The sequence below is a fragment of the Heterodontus francisci genome, chromosome 2, assembly GCF_036365525.1.
Source record: "Heterodontus francisci isolate sHetFra1 chromosome 2, sHetFra1.hap1, whole genome shotgun sequence".
Lineage (NCBI taxonomy): Eukaryota > Metazoa > Chordata > Chondrichthyes > Heterodontiformes > Heterodontidae > Heterodontus > Heterodontus francisci.
In genome coordinates this window covers 175,766,191-175,779,656 of record NC_090372.1, presented here as the reverse complement: position 1 = coordinate 175,779,656, position 13,466 = coordinate 175,766,191, and the positions used below count along the sequence as shown (strand labels likewise).

General features: G+C 47.2%; 1 protein-coding gene across 5 annotated transcripts in view; it reads left to right on the top strand.

The window, feature by feature from the left end:
• The window catches only part of mastl (microtubule associated serine/threonine kinase-like), a 67,864-nt gene that overhangs the window by 45,325 nt on the left and 9,073 nt on the right, over nt 1-13,466 (top strand). The window lies entirely within an intron of this gene.

The following is a 13,466-nucleotide window of genomic DNA, read 5'->3' as shown; positions in this document are numbered from 1 at the left end:
GCAGAGCGGACTCTTGCTGTCAATATGTGCTTGACAGGACTAATTTGTGCATGCATGCGAAAACGTCATTTGTGTACTGCAATGTCTGCTCGCCGCTCGCTCCTGGCCTCACCACTTCCCCCTTGGCCACTCGCTCCCTGCTTCACCCACCCAACCTTGTCGGTCACTCGCTCCCAGCCTTGCCACTTCTCCCCCCTCAGCCATTCGCTCCCCGCTTCATCCCATCCCCCGCCTCCAACCTACTTTTGACCACTTGCTCACGGCCTCATCGCTTCCTCCGCTCTGCTGTGCCTCTGCTACCTGCTCCCTCCCATTTCTGGTCCCCGTTCGCTCCCGCGATTGCTGCCTTTCTTCCCCACGCGGGGGGAGAGAGAGAGTGACAAGATAGGGAGGGGAGGTAGCAGAAGGGAGTAAGTGGCGAGGCTGGGGGCGAGGGCCTACAGGTGGGTGGTGGGGGGACGGTAGGGGGAGGGTGAAGGGGGGAGAAGTGGCAAGGCGGGGAGCAAGCAGACGGTTGCAGGAGGCAGCAACGAAGAGAAGCACAATGGTAGGAGGAAGCAGGGTACTGTTGGGGGTGGGATGGAAGCGGTGATTACAGCCACTGTGGCCATTTGGGTTCCATTTTGTTTTTGTGATAAATTGAGTAGCGCCATCTTTACTACTAGCAGCTGCCAAAAAGATCACAGGCAGTGACATTTCAGTGCATGAGGCTACATTTGCTCATAGGCAAGTACTGTGCCACCTAGTGGTTATGTTAGCAAACACAGCCAATATCAAATTGGTACCCGCAGCTCAGCATTAATATGTTCCTGTTAATCAGTTGAGTAATCCAAAACATTTTCCTTCATGCTCAATGATGCTTTAATTTGGTACTATCAATAGACTTGCTTACGTTGCATTCTATACATACCAATTAGCTTAATAATGAGTAAGATTTAAAAAGTAGTGAAATCATTTTGAACATGTGCAGAGTGAGTGAATGTTTGTGCCCTGTTTCCATTTCTCATATGTTGAGATCACCTTCATGGGAGCAAGTAGCTGTATCATACAGGTTAGGAATGTCCCATTTTTATGGCCAGGTAACGAAAAAGAAAGACGTGCCTCTCTTGACCTCAGAATGTCCCAAAGAGCCAGAGTCGTACAGCATAAAAACAGGCCCTTCGGCCCACCACGTCCATGCCGACCATAGTGCCTATCTATACCAATCCCACCTGCCTGAATTAATTCCATATCCCTCTATGCCTTGCTGATTCAAGTACCTGTCCAGATGCCTCTTAAATGTTGCGACTGTTCCTGCCTCCACCACCTCCTCTGGCAGCTTATTCCAGATACCCACTATTCTTTGTGTGAAAAATTTACCCCTTTGATCCCCTTTAAACCTCCTCCTTCTCACCTTTAAATCTATGCCCTCTAGTTTTAGTCACCCCTACCATGGGAAACAGACGCTGGCTATCTGCTCTATTTATGCCTCAAAATTTTATATACCTCTATCATGTCCCCTCTCAACCTCCTTCGCTCCAGGGAAAACAGACCCAGCCTATCCAATCTCTCTTTATAACTCAAGCCCTCCAAACCAGGCAACATCCTTGTGAATCTATTCTGCACCCTCTCTAGCTTAATCACTGTAGTGCGGCAACCAGAACTGCGCACACTACTCCAAATGCGGCCTAACCAACGTTATGTACAACTGTAACATGACGTCCCAACTCTTGTACTCAATGCCTTGGCCGATGAAGGCAAGCATGCCGTATGCCTTCTTCACCACCCTGTCTACCTGTGTTGCCACTTTCAGGGGACTATGTACTTGCACCCCAAGGTGTCTCTGCTCAACAACACTCCCCAGGGCCCTGCCATTCACTGTGTATGTCCTGCCCTGCTTTAACTTCCCAAAATGCATCACTTCGCACTTGTCTGCATTAAATTCCATTTGCCAATCCCTTGCCCACTTTCCCAGTTGATCTATATCCTGTTGTAACCTGAGAAACCGTCTTCACTGTCTACTATACCACCAATTTTGGTGTCATCTGCAAACTTACTAATCATGCCCCCTACATTCACATCCAAGTCATTAATATATATGACAGAGGGCCCAGCACCAATCCCTGTGGCACACCACTGGTCACCGGCCTCCAATCTGAAAAACAACCCTCCACTACCACCCTCTGCCTCCTATCACCAAGCCAATTTTGTATCCAATTGGCTAGCTCACCCTGGATCCCATCTGTTCGGACCTTCTGGACCAGCCTACCATGCAGGACTTTGTCAAAGGCCTTGCTAAAGTCCATGTAGACAACGTCCATCGCCCTGCCCTCGTCAATCCTCTTGGTCACCTCCTCAAAAAAACTCTCAAATTCGTGAGACGTGATTTCCCACACACAAAGCCATGCTGACTATCCCTAATCAGACCATGCCTTTCCAGATGCATATAAATCCTGTGTCTCAGAATCCCTTCCAATAACTTTCCCACCGCTGATGTCAGGCTCACTGGCCTGTAGTTCCCTGGCTTATCCCGACTACCCTTCTTAAACAAAGGCACAACATTAGCTATCCTCCAGTCTTCCGGTACCTCACCCGTGGCTAACGATGATACAAAAATCTCTGCCAGGGCCCCAGCAATCTCCTCCCTTGCTTCCCATAGCATCCTAGAATACAGCTGGTCAGGCCGTGGGGATTTATCCACCTTAATGCGCTTCAAGACCTCCAACACCACCTCCTTTGTAATGTTGATATGCTCCAGGATATTGCTGTTCCCTCCCTTGAACTCACTAGCTTCCATGACCTTCTCCACGATAAATACAGACAAGAAGTATTCATTTAAAAACCTCGCCCATTTCCTGTGGCTCCACACATAGATTACCATGCTGATCCACTCTCGCCCTAGCTACCCTTTTAGTCTTAATATACTTATAGAATCTTTTAGGATTCTCCTTTATCTTATCTGTCAGGGAAATCTCATGGCCCCTTTTCGCCCTCCTAATTTCCTTAAGTGTACTCCTACATCCACTATACTCCTCGAGGGACTCGCTTGATCCCAGCTGCCTATACCTGACATATGCCTCCTTCTTTGTCCTGACCAGACCCTCAATATCCCTCGTCAACCAAGGTTCCCTAAACTTGCCAGCCTTGCCCTTCCATCTAACAGGAACATGACGGCCCTGAGCTCTTCCTATCTCACTTTTAAAAGCCTCTCACTTGCCAGACGTCCCTTTACCTGTAAACAGCCTTTTCCATTCAACTTTCCTGTCTGATGCCATCAAAATTAGCCTTCCCCCAATTTAGGACTTCAACCTGAGGACCAGTACTACCTTTTCCATAACTATCTTGAAGCTAATAGTTATGGTCACTGGTCCCAAAGTGCTCCCCCACTGACACATCAATCACCTGCCCATCCTCATTTCCTAAGAGGAGGTCGAGTGTAGCCCCTTCTCTAGTAGGGCCATCCACATACTGCTTCAGAAAACTATCCTAGACACACTTAACAAATTCTTCCCCATCTGATCCCTTAGCACTAAGGCAGTCCCAGTCAATATTAGGGAAGTTAAAATCACCTACTATTACAACCCTATATTTCCTACACCTATCTGTGATTTCCCTACATATATGCTCCTCCACTTCCCTCTGACTATTGGGGGTGGGGGGGGCCTATAGTATAATCCCGTCAAAGTGATCACTCCTTTCTTATTTCTAAGTTCTACCCATATGGCCTCGCTGGACGTTCCCCCTGGGATATCCTCTCTAGGTACTGCAGTGATGTCCTCCATAATCAATAGTGCAACTCCCCCTCCTCTCTTACATCCACCTCTGTCACGCCGGATTCATCGGTACCCTGGAACATTGAGCTGCCAGTCCTGCCCATCCCTCAACCCCATTTCCGTAATAGCAATAATATCACAATCCCATGTACCGATCCATGCTCTGAGTTCATCTGCCTTACCTGTAAGGCTTCTTGCATTAAAGTAAATGCAGTTTAGCCTACCAGACCTTCCACGCTCCCTGTCCTGCCCGGCCTGCCTACTGGACCTGCTTGCTTTAACCTCTACATTTGCCTCAACTATCTCATCGGAGAGACTGCTACTTTGGGTCCCACCCCCCTACCAGACTAGTTTAAACCCTGTTGAATAGTACTAGCAAACCTCCCCGCAAGGATATTGGTCCCCTTCCAGTTCAGATGCAACCTGTCCCTCTTGTACAGGTCACCTCTGCACCAAATGAGATCCCAATTATCCAAGTAGCTGAAGCCCTCCCGCCTACACCAGCTCTTCAGCCACGCATTCATTTGACTAATCCTCCTATTCCTACCCTCTCTAGCACGTGGCACAGGGAGTAATCCTGAGATAACAACCCTAGAGGTCCTGCTTTTTAACCTTCTGCCTAACTCCCTATATTCCCTCTGCATGACCTCCTCTCTCTTCCTGCCTATGTCGTTAGTACCAATATGGACCACGACCTCTGGCTGTTCACCCTCCCCTTTCAGAATGTCCTGCAGCCGCTCTGAGACATCCTTGACCCTAGCACCAGGGAGGCAACATACCATCCTGGAGTCTTGTTTGCGGCTACAGAAATGCCTATCTGCACCCCTTACGAGAGAATCCCCTATCACTATAGCTCTTCCACCCCTTTTCCTCCCCTGCTGTGCAGCAGAGCCCTCCGTGGTGCCACGAACTTTGCTGTTGCTGCTTCCCAACCAACAACAACATGTAATTTATATAATGCCTTTACACAATGCAATGCCCCAAGGCTCTTAGCAGATGCATTATAAAACAAAATATGACACCAAGCCACAAACAGGTATTGGGGCAGATGACAAAAGCTTTGTCAAAGAGGTAGGTTTTAAGGAGTGTCTTAAAAGAGGAAAGTGAGGTAAAGAGGCAGAGAGGTTTAGGGAGGGAATTCCAGAGCTTAGGGCTGAGGCAGCTGAAGGGATGGTCATCAATGGGGGAACGAATAAAATAGGGGATGCTCGAGGCTAGAACTAGTGGAGCGCAGATATCACGGGGCTGTAGGGCTGAAGGAGATTACAGAAATAGAAAGGGGCAAGGTCATGGAGGGATTTGAAAACAAGGATGAGAGTTTTGAAAACAAGGTGTTGTTTAACCTGGAGCACAACTCTTCAGACTAAAAATCAGTTTAAAGAAAACTGAAGTCCTGAATCAGCCTGCACCCCAAGAAGAATATAGACCACCAAGCATTGTCATCGAGGGAACCGAGCTGAATGACGTCAAGCAATTTACTTATTTGGGGAGCGTCATCTTGTTTGATGCCACCATAGACAAGGAAGTGGCCAATAGGCTTTCAAAAGCAAACAGTGCATTCGGCAGACTCTACAAATGAGGGTGGAGCAACCACAGCCTCAGAGCACAGACCAAACTCAAAGTGTACAAAGTTGTAGTCCTCACCACCCTTCTGTTTGGCGCCAAGTCATGGGTCCTACACCACCGTCGTGTACATCTTCTAAAGTGCTTCCATCAGCACTGCCTCCGCAGCATCCTTAAGATCCACTGGCAGGACTGCATCATAAACATTGAAGTCCTGGAAGCAGCCAACATCACTAGCATCAAGGCCATCCTCCTGTGTTAGGTGGGTCACATTGCCACGATGGATGACAGTCATCTGCCTGAGATTATGTTGTATGGAGAGCTAACCACTGGTAAAAGGAACAGAGGGACCCCATGCAAACGTTTCAAGGACTCCCTAAAGAAGTCCCTCTCTGTGTGCCACATTGACCATCGCCAGTGGGAAGCACAGGCCATAGATCGTGATGCCTGGAGATGCTACATCAGAAGGGCTACAGACACCTTTTGAGCGAAGAACCTGCATGAAAGAGAAAAGGAGGAGAAGGAAAGATTGAATTTTCCCCCAGCAGTGACTACACCTTCACTTGTATCTGCTGTGGGAGAATCTACCGGTCATAGATTAGCCTTAACTTTTTTTATTTGTTCATGGGATGTTCACGTCACTGACAAGGACCGCATTTGTTGCCCATCTCTAATTGCCCTTGAAAACTGAATTCAGAGAGCAGTTCAGTCTGCTCAGAGAGCAGACCCACTTTGCCGAGGGTCTGGAATCACATGTAGTCCAGACCAGGTAAGGATGGCAGATTTCCTTCCCTAAAGGACAAAATGAGTTTTTACAACAATCGATGGTAGTTTCATGATCACCTGTACTGAGACCAGCTTTCAATTCCAGATTTTTCTTTTAAATTAACTAGAACCTGTGGCCCCAGAGTATTAACTTGGGTGTCTGGATTACTGGTCGAGTGACATTTCCACTACGCCACCAGCTCCCTGAGCTGCCAGCAGGCCTGCAACTGATCAGTACAACCTTCCCAAAATCTTCGTCCGCGAAGAAATGCCAAGAGAATGTAAGTCAGCAGGCACAGGGTTGATGGGTGAACGGCATTTGTTGCAAGTTAGGATGCAGGCAGAATGAAGTGTGTAGGAGGACATGCCAGGAGCAGCACCAGGCATACCTAAAAATGAGGGGTCAGCCTGGTGAAGCTACAACACAGGACTACTTTCATGCCAAACAGCAGAAGCAGCATGCAATAGACAGGGCTAAGCGATCCCACAACCAACGGATCAGATCTAAGCTCTGCAGTCCTGCCACATACACTCGTGAATGGTGTTGGACAATTAAACAACTTGACAGGAGGAGGAGAAGGCTCCACAAACGTCCCCATCCTCAACGATGGGGGAGCCCAGCACATCAGTGCAAAAGACAAGGCTGAAGCATTTGCATCCATCGTCAGCCAGAGGTGCTGAGTGGATGATCCATCTCGGGCACCTCCTGAGGTCCTCAGCATCACAGATGCCAGTCTTCAGTCAATCCGATTCACTCCACATGATATCAAGAAATGACTGAAGGCACTGGAGACTGCAAAAGTTATGGGCCCTGACAACATTCCGGCAATCGCACTGAAGACTCATGCTCCAGAACTACCCATGCTCCTAGCCAAGCTGTTCCAGTACAGCTACAACACTGACAACCTGACAATGTGGAAAATTGCCCAGGTATGTCCTGTACGCAAAAAGGACAAATCCAACCTGGCCAATTACTGCCCTATCAGTGTATTCCCGATCATTAGCAAAGTGATGGAAGGGGTAGTCAACAGTGCTATCAAGCGGCACTTGCTCAGCAATAACCTGCCCACTGACACTCCTTTTGGGTTCTGCCAGGACCACTCAACTCCTGACCTCATTACAGCCTTGGTCCAAACATGGACAAAAGAATTGAACTCCAGAGATGAGGTGAGAGTGACTGCCCTTGACATCAAGGAAGCATTTGACCAAATATGGAATCAAGACGCCCTAGCAAAACTGGAGTCAGTGGGAATTGGGGAAAACACTGCTGGTTGGAGTCATACCTAAAACAAAGGAAGATGGTTGTGGTTGTTGGAGGTTAATCATCTCAATCCCAGGACATCACTGCAGGGGTTCCTCAGGGCAGTGTCTTAGACCTAAACATCTTCAGCTGCTTCATCAATGACCTTCCTTCAATCATAAGGTCAGAAGTGGGGATGTTCGCTGATGATTGCACCATTCACGACTCCTCATACTGAAGCAGCCCATGTCCATATGCAGCAAGACCTGGACAGCATCTAGGCTTGGGCTGATAAGTGGCAAGTAACATTCGTGCCACAAGAGTGCTAGGCAATGACCATCTCAAACAAAAGGGAATCTAACGTCACTGAATCCTCCACTTTCAACATCCTGGGGGTTACCATTGACCAGAAACTGAACTAGACCGGCCACATAAATGCTGTGGCTACAAGAGCAGGGGAGAGGCAGAGAATTCAAGGCAAGTAACTCTCCCCTCCTGCCCCCCCTCCCCCAGTGCCTGTCTACCATCAACAAGACACAAGTCAGGAGTGTGATGGAATACTCTCCACTTGCCTGGATGGGTGCAGCTCCAACAACACTCAAGAAGCTCGACACCATCCAGGACAAAGCAGCCTGCTTGATTGGCACCCCATCCACCACCTTCAACATTCACCCCCTTCACCACTGTTGCACAGTGACAGCAGTGTGTACCATCTACAAGATGCACTGCAGCAACTCGCCAAGGCTCCTTCAACAGCACCTTCCAAACCCGCGCGACCTCTGCCACCTAGAAGGACAAGGGCAGCAGATGCATGGGAACACCCACCACCTGCAAGTTCCCCTCCAAGCCGCGCACCACCTCGACTTGGAACTATGTCGCCATTCCTTCACTGCCATTGGATCAAAATCCTCCAATTCTCTTCCTAACAGCACTGTTGGTGTACGTACACCCCAAGGACTGCAGCGGTTCAAGAAGGCTACTCTTCACCGCCTCGAGGGCAATTAGTGATGGGCAATAAATGCTGGCCTAGCCAGCGATATGCTCATCCCACGAATGAATAAAAGGAAAATGCAGCAGAGTTTTGGATAACCTCAAATTTACAGAGGGTAGAAGTGGGAGGTTGGCCAGGATGTTAGAATAGTCAGGTCTGGCAGTAACAAAGGCATGGATAAGGGTTTCAGCAGAGGAGGCAGAGACAGGCAATGTTGTAACGGTGGAAATAGGCAGTCTTAGTCTAGATATGTGATTTAAAGCTCATCTCTGGGTCAGATATGACACCGAGGTTGCGATCAGTCTAGTTCAGGCACTCAGTTGCCAGGAAGAGGGATGAAATTGGTGGCGAGGGAGCCGTGTTTGTTGCGTAGACCGAAGTCAGTGGCTTCAGCCTTCCCAATATTTAATTGGAGGAAACTTTTATTCATTCAGTACTGGATGTTGGATAAACAGTCTGCCAATTTAGAGACAGTGAGGGGTTGAAAGAGGTGGTGGTGAGGTCAAGCTGGGTGTCAGCGGACATGTGGAAACTGACCTTTTCGGATGATGTCATTGAGGGGCAGCATGTAGAGGAGAAACCGGAAGGATCCAAGGATAGATCCATGGGTGACACCAGAGTTAACTGTGTCGGAATTGGAAGACGTTGGTGATTCTGTAGCAACGATTTGGTAAATAAGAATGGAACCAGGCGACACTGGAGAGGCATTGGCGGGGATTGTGTGATCAACTGTCAAAAACTACAGACAGGTTGAGGATGAGGAGGGGTAGTTTGCCTTTGTCACAGTCATGTCAGATGCCATTTGTGACTTTCACAGCCAAGTACCAGTGAAGTATATTTGAAGTTTAGTGACTGTTGCAATGCGGGAAACACGGCAGCCAACTTGTGCACAGCAAGGTCCCGCAGACAGCAATGTGATGATTTTAGTGATGTTGGTTGAGTGATACATATTGACCGGGACATAGAGCAGCAGAGTTCTCCCCTTCAAATAGTGCTGAGGGATCTTTAGCATGCACCTGAGAGGGCAGATAGAGCCTCTCCATCACCTGACAGCACCTCCAACAGTGCAGCATTCCTACAGTATTGCACTGGAGTGTCAGCCTTGATTTTGTACTCCAATCTCGTAAGTGGGTCTTGAACCCACGGCCTTCTGCTTGCAGGGTAAGGGTGATACCACTGAGTCACAGATGACACCCTTCATCCAAGGAGCAGTCAAATTCAGGAGGGACTGTCTGACTAGGTTCCCACTCCTGATCATTATCCAAAGATTATTGCTGGAGAATGTGTGTTTATGGATGTTGGGTAAGGGTAGGACTGGCTCTATTGTTGTACTTTCCTATCTACTCATGGATGAATAATTCCCACTTAAGCATGGTATTGAAGAGTGGCTAGCCCCCATCTGATCATGTTCCAACAGGCATTCCAACAATCTACCTTCAGGAGAGCATGAGGAAAAAAATTGATGTGGGGTGGGTGGGGGGAAGTACAAGAACACAAGAAATAGGAGCAGAAGTAGACCATATGGTCCATCGAACTTGCTCCGCCATTCAATACGATCATAGCTGATCTTGGGCTTCAATTCCACTCTCCTGCCCATTCCCCATATCCCTGATACCCTGCGAGACCAAAAATCGACCTATTCCAGCCTTAAATGTATTCAGTGATGGAGCATCAACAACCCTCTGGGGTAGAGAATTCCAACATTTCATAACCCTTTGAGTGACGTAATTTCTCCTCATCTCAGTTCTGAATGATTGGCCCCTTTATTCTGAGACTGTGTCCCTGTGTTCTAGATTCCCTGTCCAGTGGGAACAATCTCTCTGCTTCTACCCTGTCGAGCCCTTTCAGAATCTTGTATCTTTCAATGAGATCGTCTCTCATTCGTCTAAACTCCAGAGAATACAGGCCTAATTTACTCAGCCTCTCATCCCGGGGACCAATTTAGTAAATCTTCACTGTACTGCCTCCAATACAAATATATCACTTCTTAAATATGGAGACTAAAACTGCGCACACTATTCTAGGTGCGGTCTCACCAAAGCCCTGTACAATTTTAGTGAGACTACTTTATTCCTGTACTCCAATCCCCTTGCAATAAAGGCCAACATGCAATTTGCTTTCCTAATCACCTGCTGCACCTGCATGTTAACTTTCTGCGTTCCTTGTATGAGTACCCGCAAGTCTCTTTGAACATCAAGACTTAACAGTTTCACACCTTTTGGAAAAACATATTCTGCTTTTCTGTTTTTATGATCAAAGTGAACAACTTCACTACATTATACTCCATTGTTGCCCACTCACTTAACCTGTCTATATCTCTTTGCAGCCTCTCTACGTCCTCCCCGCAGCTTACCTTTCCACCGAGTTTTGTATCATCTGCAAACTTAGATACATTACTCTCTGCCTCTTCATCCAACTCATTAATATAGAATGTAAATAGCTGAGGCCCCAGCACTGAACCTTATGGCACCACACTATTCACTGTCTGCCAACTTGAAAATGTCCCATTTATGCCCACTCTCTGCTTCCTATCTGTTAACTAATCCTCTATCCACGCTAATGTGTTACCCCCAACACCATGAGCCCTTATCTTGCCTATTAATCTTTTATGTGGCACCTGATCAAATGCCTTTTGAAAATCCAGGTATACTACATCTACTAGTTCCCTTTTATCTATCCAACTAGTTACATCCTCAAAAAAACTCTAATAAATTTGTCAAACAGGATCTCCCTTTAGTAAAACCATGCTGACTTGTTCTAATCATACTATGTTTTTCCAGGTGCAATGTTACGCCTTCTTTAATAATAGTTTCCAGCATCTTCCCAACAAGTGATAAGCTAACTGGCCTGTAGTTCCCTGTTTTCTCTCTACCTCCTTTCATGAAGTAAAGCTGCATTAGCAAATTCAGAATATAACTGCTGTAAAGACAAGGAAGATTTGCATTTTATAATGCGTTATTTTGAAGTATTTTGTGCAAGCTATTGTTTGCTTTGGTATTTGTGGGATCTTGTTTTGTGCAAAATGTTTGACTACAAAAGTCTCTGCATTTCAGTAAATAGAATAATAGCTAATGGCCAGGGAATTCCGTGGCGCCGCACCAATATGGTAGACAAGAGGTGCACACTTATCCTTGATTTCAAGTCCATCTGTGGCCTTGCCCCTCCTTATCTCTGTAATCTCCTTAAGTCCTACAATCCTCTGATATCTGCGCTCCTCCAATTCTAGACTCTCGTGCTTCCCCGACTTTAATTGCTGCACCATTGGCGGCTGTGCTTTCAGCTGCTGAGGGCCTAAGCTGTGGAATTCCCTCCCTAAACTTCTCTACCTCGGTTTTCTCCTATGAGACACTTATTAAAACCTACCTTTTCAGAAACATAGAAACAGTAGTAGGCCATTCAGCCAATCAAGCCTGCCCCGCCATTCATTACAATCATGGCTGATCATCCACTTCAATGCCTTTTTCCCACACTATCCTTGTATCCCCATATGTCATTTGTATTTAGCAATCTGTCAACCTCTGCTTTAAAAATACTCAATGACTGAGCTTCCACAGCCCTTTGGGGTAAAGAATTCCAAAGAATCACAACCCTCTGAGTAAAGAAATTTCTCCTCATCTTGGTCCTAAGTGGCTTCGACCTTATTTTAAAGTTGTCACCTGGTTCTAGACTCCCCAAGCCAGGGGAAACATCTTATCTGCATCTATCCTGTCTGTTAGAGTAATCTGTACGTTTCAATGGGATCACCTGTCATTCTTAGAAACATGTAGAGAATACAGACCAAGTTTCCTCAGTCTCTCTTCATAGGACAGTCCTGCCATCCCAGGAACAAGTCTGGTGAATCTTCGTTGCACTCCCTCCATGGCAGTAATATCCTTCCTAAGGACCAAAACTGCACACAGTACTCCAGGTACGGTCTAACCAAGGTTCTATACAGTTGAAGCAAGACTTCACTACTCCTGTACTCAAATCTTCTTGTGATAAAGGCTAACATACCATTATTAATTGCTTGCTGCACCTGCATGTTAGCTTTCAGTGACTTATTGACAAGGACACCCAGGTCCCTTTGTACATTTTTTTAAAATTCATTCATGGGATGTGGGCGTCTCTAGCTAGGCCAGCATTTATTGCCCATCTCTAATTGCTCTTGAGAAGGTGGTGGGTGAGCTGCCTTCTTGAACCGCTGCAGTACATAGGAGGTAGGTATACCCACAGTGTTGTTAAGAAGGGAGTTCCAGGATTTTGACCTAGTGAAGGAATGGCGATATAGTTCCAAGTCAGGATGGTGTGGGACTTGGAGGGGAACTTGCAGGTGTTGGTGTTCCCATGCATTTGCTGCACTTGTCCTTCTAGTTGGTAGAGGTCATGGGTTTGGAAGGTGCTGTTGAAGGAGCCTAGGTGAGTTGCTGCAGTGCATCTTGTAGATGGTACACACTGCTGCCACTGTGTGTTGGTGGTGGAGGGAGTGAATGTTTGTAGATGGGGTGCCAGTCAAGCAGGCTGCTTTGTCCTGGATGGTGTCGAGCTTCTTGAGTGTTGTCAGAGCTGCACCCATCCAGGCAAGTGAAGAGCATACACTCCTGACTTGTGCCTTGTAGATGGTGGACAGGCTTTGAGGATTCAGGAGGTGAGTTACTCGTCACAGAATTGCTAGCCTCTGACCTGCTCTTGTGGCCACGGTATTTATGTGGCGACTCCAGTTCAGTTTCTGGTCAATGGTAGCCCCTCAGATGTTAGTGGAGGATTCAGCGATGGTAATGCCATTGAATGTCAAGGGGAGATGGTTTGATTCTCTCTTGTTGGAGATGGTCATTGCCCGCCACTTGTGGCGCGAATGTTACTTGCCACTTATCCGCCCAAGCCTGGATATTGTCCGGGTCTTGTTGCATTTCTACACTGACTGCTTCAGTATCTGAGGAGTCGCGAATGGTGCTGAACATTGCGCTATCAGCGAACATCCCCACTTCTGACCTTATGATTGAAGGATGGTCTTTGATGAAGCAGCTGAAGATGGTTGGGCATAGGGCACTACCCTGAGGAACTCCTGCAGTGATGTCCTGGAGCTCAGATGATTGACCTCCAACAATCACATCTACACTATTTCTAATCTCTCCCCATTTAAGAACTACTATGCACATCTGTTCCTCCTACCAAAGCG